The sequence below is a fragment of the Dipodomys spectabilis genome, unplaced genomic scaffold, assembly GCF_019054845.1.
Source record: "Dipodomys spectabilis isolate Male_0828 unplaced genomic scaffold, ASM1905484v1 ptg000529l, whole genome shotgun sequence".
NCBI lineage: Eukaryota > Metazoa > Chordata > Mammalia > Rodentia > Heteromyidae > Dipodomys > Dipodomys spectabilis.
In genome coordinates this window covers 2,609,259-2,615,144 of record NW_024871206.1, presented here as the reverse complement: position 1 = coordinate 2,615,144, position 5,886 = coordinate 2,609,259, and the positions used below count along the sequence as shown (strand labels likewise).

The window sequence follows — 5,886 nt, the reverse complement described above, 5'->3', positions numbered from 1 at the left end:
AGATATTTAAAACATTAAAACTTTTAACAAAGCTTAACATTTGCTGCAATGATCATTATGACAGGTGCCTTGTGTAGAATAATAGAATTCCTCCTCCTACACATCTCATGAACAACAAATATCTGAAATTATTTTGTTTTTGGCATGTCAATCTTGACTTTATTGTTAAATGTGTGCTTATGTAAGAAATACATGGTTGCAAAATTTTACAATTCTTTTGAACTTACTTGTTGTTGAATTGTCTCATTTAAGAAAATCAATTACACTTTATATATAAAAAAATGTTCTGTGCTCAATTTGGCTGCACATATACTAAAATTGGAACATACAGAGAAGATTAGCATGGTCCCTGCACAAGGATGAATAGTTCCATATGTTTACACCAACAGATGCTGGAAGGGATGTGGCCAGAAGGGAAGCCTACTGCATTCTTCGTGGGAGTGTAAACTTGTTCATTCACTTTGGAAAGCGGTTTGGAGGTTCCTCAAAAGACTCCACATAGAGCTCTCCTATTACACAGCAACCCCACTTTTGGGCATTCACCCAAATGATCACAAACAAGTCCATACTAAAACTACCACCACAACAATGTTTATTGTAGCATTATTTGCCATAGCTAAGATAGGGAACCAACCCCGATACCCCTCAGTAGAAGAATGGATCAAGAAAACGTTCTCTCTCTCTCTCTCTCTGTGTGTGTGTGTGTGTGTGTGTGTGTGTGAATGTACACTTACACAATCACTTTGGAAAGCAGTCTGGTGAGTCCTCAGAAAGCTAATTATTGACCTTCCTTATGGCCTACTCATACCACTTCTAGGCATCTATCCTGAACAACAGGTACCAATATTCAAGGACACATGCACCTCCATGTTTATTGTAGCACTGTTCACAATAGCCAGGATAGGAAAACAACCCATATGTCCCACCAGAGATGAATGGATCCAAAAACTGTGGTAACTATACACAACAGAATATTTTCCAGCCATTAGAAAGGACAAAATAATGGCATTAGCAGGGAAATCAATCAAGCTACAGGAAATCATGTTGAGCGAGGTAAGACAAAAGCAAGAGACAAACCACATGGTCTCTATGGTAAGTGGATGTTAAATCCAAAATGTAAGGTGATACAACAAAATTAACAACACTTAAGAAATCAAGGACTTCCACTCATCTGATTGAATCACTACTAAATAACCCCATTCTGCTGATAATATGTGCACACTGAAGGGAAACCAGGAGGACGACACAGAACTAGAGGGAATCAGGGAAAAACATACAACAGTGGGATCCATCAGCTGCACTGGACATTGACCAAAATGAACAAAGCAACTCAATGTCACTGAAGGGAGGGAGGGAACAAGTGGGAAAGAGGGAACAGCAGACGCTATGCAAAACAAAAGAAATATACATATTTCCAAACAAAAAAAGTATACATATGGAAGAAATAACTCTATTGCAAAGCTCATAGAACTCATAAGTGTTGTAGACCATGATAGACAATTTGCTCCATCAAAGTTAGAATATGTTTGTGACTTTAACTAAGCATCACTATCCCACAATATTGTGAAATTTGGGAAATTATGTAACCACTTAATCACAAGAAAAACATTTGAAAAAATGATGAAGATGGAAAACTAAGTTGCTCTAAAAACAAAAAACTAAAATGTTCTCTGTGTATATGTGTGTACACACACACACACACATATACTATATATATACATATATATGTGTATATACATTAATTCTATGCCTCCATCAGAAAGAATGACATCGCCCAACTTGGAAAAAAATTATATTAACTGATGTAAGCCAAGTCCAAAGAAACATAGGTCCCATGGTATCCCTTATTTGCAATAACTAGTATATGTCTGGGATGAGCAGAAAAGTTGAAAAGCTACGTGTATATGACTAGATAAGTAGATGTTAAGCTATATGACCCTCAAGATAGAGCCGCAAGTGGTTTTTTCTTTCTTGCTGTTGTTTCTCACATATTTATAATGTACGACGTGATTTTTTTTTGTTTTTTATACATTCCTCCCCAACAATATAACCCCTATTTTCACTTTATTTGATTTGGTGCACCTGCATCTTGTATATACACTTCTCTAATTTGGGGAAGGAAAGGGAAAAAACAACACACTTAAATAGGAATACATTTTGACCCATTGTATAACAATAGATGCACAAGACATTATTTTGAAGAACGAACTTTACAATTTAGGCTGGGGACATTGGGTGGGGCTTGTGGATGTGAGGAGTGTACTTGTGGAGGTGGAAGGGAAGGAATGGTGGGGGAAAAACAAAGGAGGAGGTAACAATGCTTGATAGGAAATGTACTTATTACTTTGCTCATGTAACTATAACCCCTCTGTACAATATTTTTACAACAAAAAATGTATAAAAATGTTTTGAGATGGAAGTTTCTTTTGCCTATTTTACCCATATAATATCGTTAACAAAGAAATTAATGCAAAACACTAATATGAAGATATTTTGAAAAAGTGAGTGTGTGTGCATTCCCGCGTGTTGGCATGCTCAGAGTTTGAAATTAGGGCTTTGTGGTCTCTCTATGTCTTTCTCTCTAGATTGGTGAGCTACTATATGAGCTACATCTCCATTCCTGGCCCTTTGTTAGTTCTTTAAATTTTTGGAAAAATAATCTCATAAATTTATTTTGCCCTGATTGGCTTCCAAATGACATCCACAGATCTCAGGCTCCTTAGTAGGTATCCCGAGTAGTTCGGATTACAGGTGTGACAAACAAGCACAAGGCTTTCAGAACAATTTTAAAAGTAGAAGAAAATTTACTTCACAGAGGCCTGTTTTATCATCTCCTAGTTTTAAAGCATTTTGGATTGATTATATGTGATTTTTTTCATTCTTGAATTCTTAAAATACAGTAAGTGATGATATTTAAAAGATTTAGTACTTTTTAAAAATGATACTGGAACTATGGGACAGAAGAAATTTGCCTCTTTTTGGACCATAATTTATAAGCTCAGCTCTGTGCATGATAATCCAATGTCACCAACACAGTCTGTGTTGAAGAAAAATGTAACAGAAAACAATCACCATGGGCAATAATTGCTATGCTATTATTTCTTGGACAATATGAATATTGAATTGAGATTATCAGAGAATGGAGAGAATTTATCTACTTGTTGTGTATTGCTGAAAGACTTTTGGAAAATTTGACTCATTTCCTTCCTCACTGTGTGTCTTGGGCCATGCACTTACTGCCTTTAATTACAATTTTTCCCAGCACTAAAATGGTAATAACATTGGCATTATAGCAAATGTTATCTTAAGAATTTAGGGTCTTTAGAATGCTGAACTCTTTCTCATTCTTGTAGAGGTATAATCAGATGAGAGTAACTGTATTTTTTGTTTGCTTACTTCCATTTATTCTTCAGTTTGAAATCTGAACTACTTAAGACTGAAAGAAACCAAAATTAGACACGCAAGCTTTGGAAAGAGCAATAAATGTAAAATAAATAAAATACATATAGCTATGTAAAAGGTCTAACTAAATTGTTATATAGTCTCAAGCATAAACAGAAAATGATTTAAGCAATATCATGTTATTGAAAATTGAAAAATGTTAGAAGTTGCTTAATTTTTTCCTTTTTACTACCTTGAATTAATTATTTTTGTATAGAGAGATTAAAGATGAGATTAACAAGACACTTGATTAAAAATGGACAAAAGTTCAAATAGACATGTTTTCCATAAAGCCCTCTATACCAGTGGGTTTACACAGTTGTGTTTAATACAGCTTCTGTGCTGGCTTAATGCTTTGTGAGCAGAAGTCATTAGAGAAATGTAATTCAAAATTACTATGATACTACTTCATAACTATTAGAACTCTTATTAAAAAAAAATCAAAGGAACCAGGTGTGGTGCTAAAGGTATGTAATTCCAAGCATTTAGGAGGTTGGATTTCAGTCTTAAGCGAGTCTGGGGTAGTGAAGATAGTAAAAACTTGCCCTTTATTACTTTTTGAATAAAAGGTAATAATGTTGGTGAGAGTGTGAAGAAAAGGAAATTTTCTACACTCTTGATCAAAATACAGGTTAATATTCTCCTTGTAGAAAGTAGTATGCAGTTTTCTAAAGAAATCATAGTTGAAATATCATCTGATCCACCAATCATGTGATTATTTCTCTCTGGGTAACTCGTAATTATATCTGTAGTTCATTGTTATTCACATTATTCACAACAACAGCCAAGATATAAATCGAAGTTCAGTGTTCAACTACACTAATAAAGCAACTCTGGTAGATGCAGAAATATCTTTTTGTTTCATCCTTAAATTAACGAGAGACTTCTCCCATTAGCCACAACTTACAATGACCTGAAAGATGTATTCGAAATGAAGAAAAATGTTATGTTCTGATCTTTGGAAACACACACACACACACACACACACACACACACACACACACACACACACACACACACACACACAAAATCCGCAAACATTAAGACAGAATTTTTTTTTAAGTAAAGCAAAGTGGAACTTCTGGAGCATTTATGCATAAGATATTAGATATACACTATGACCAGGTATAGAGTTGTAATGTACAACATGAAGATACAGGGGACAACATTAGCCTTAGTCCAAGTGCAATGTTTTCTCTTTTACCATCCAACTGTGTTTACTTGTAGAATTAGAGGTACATTCTACTACAACAAATGAGAGAAATTAGGCAATGTATATTACTTTGAGTCTGTCTTTCTTCACTTAATGTAAGTTTGTTCCAAGTCTTTCCATTTCCTTATGAATGTCGTAATGTCATTCTTTCTGGATCAATAGAATCACATCATACTGAAGAGTTTCTACATGGCAATGGAAAAAGTTAGCAGGATATATAGAAAAAGAGCAGAGTGGAAGATTTTTACTAGCTAAGCATTAGACAAGAGTTTTCATAGCAAACCCATATTTAGAGATCAAAAAGTTAAACCCAACAAAAATAAACCCTCAAATAAACAAGAACCCAATTAATATATGGGATAAAGTCTTAAAGATAACTGCTTAGAAGAAGAAGTAAGAATGACAAATTGACGCATCATTCTCCATAAAAGAAATGCAAATCCAAACAACACTGAGATTCATCTCACCCCTCTTACAAGGTCATTATGAACAAACAAACAATCATAGATACTGATAAGGATGTGGCCCAAAGGAAACTCTATTACACTGTTGGGGGGAATGTAATCTTGTTCAATCACTTTGGAAAACACTATGGAAATTGCTCACAGAACTGAATAGAGAGCTACCTACCTATGATACAGCAATTTCACTTATGGTCATTTATCTAATAGAGCAGAAACAAGGCCACACTGAAGCTACCAGCATAATCATGTTGATTATTGCATTATTTTCTCTAGCCAACATATGGAATCAGCCCAGAGGCCTCTCACTGTAAAAAGAGATCAAGGATTATATATATATATATATATATATATATATATATATATATATATTATATATATGTATACATATGTATATATAATATATATACATACATATATAATATCTAATTTTATTGGTCCCAATTTGCAAGTATATATGTATGTATATAAATGTATGTATACAAACATATATGCATATATATATACATATATATATTCAAACATATAAATACATACATAATGGAATTCTGTTCATCCATCAGAAAGAATAATATTGCACCATTCTAAAGGAAAAATGAAACACTTAGAAATAATATTAAGTGAGAAAAAGCAGACCCAGAGAAACTTAGTTTGCATGACTTTCCTCACTTGTGGTAGATAGGAGTGTCCATAAATTTAAAAGTAAACACACTGGATGGTGTGCAAGGAGGTACAAAGGAATTATCTGAAATGTCAGAATCCATGAAAATA

The 5,886-nt window shown here is 33.9% G+C and overlaps 1 pseudogene; it reads left to right on the top strand.

Annotated features, from left to right (window-relative positions):
* Nucleotides 1-288: 288 nt before the first annotated feature.
* On the top strand, nt 289-379 carry LOC122099689 (annotated as a pseudogene).
* Nucleotides 380-5,886: the final 5,507 nt, after the last annotated feature.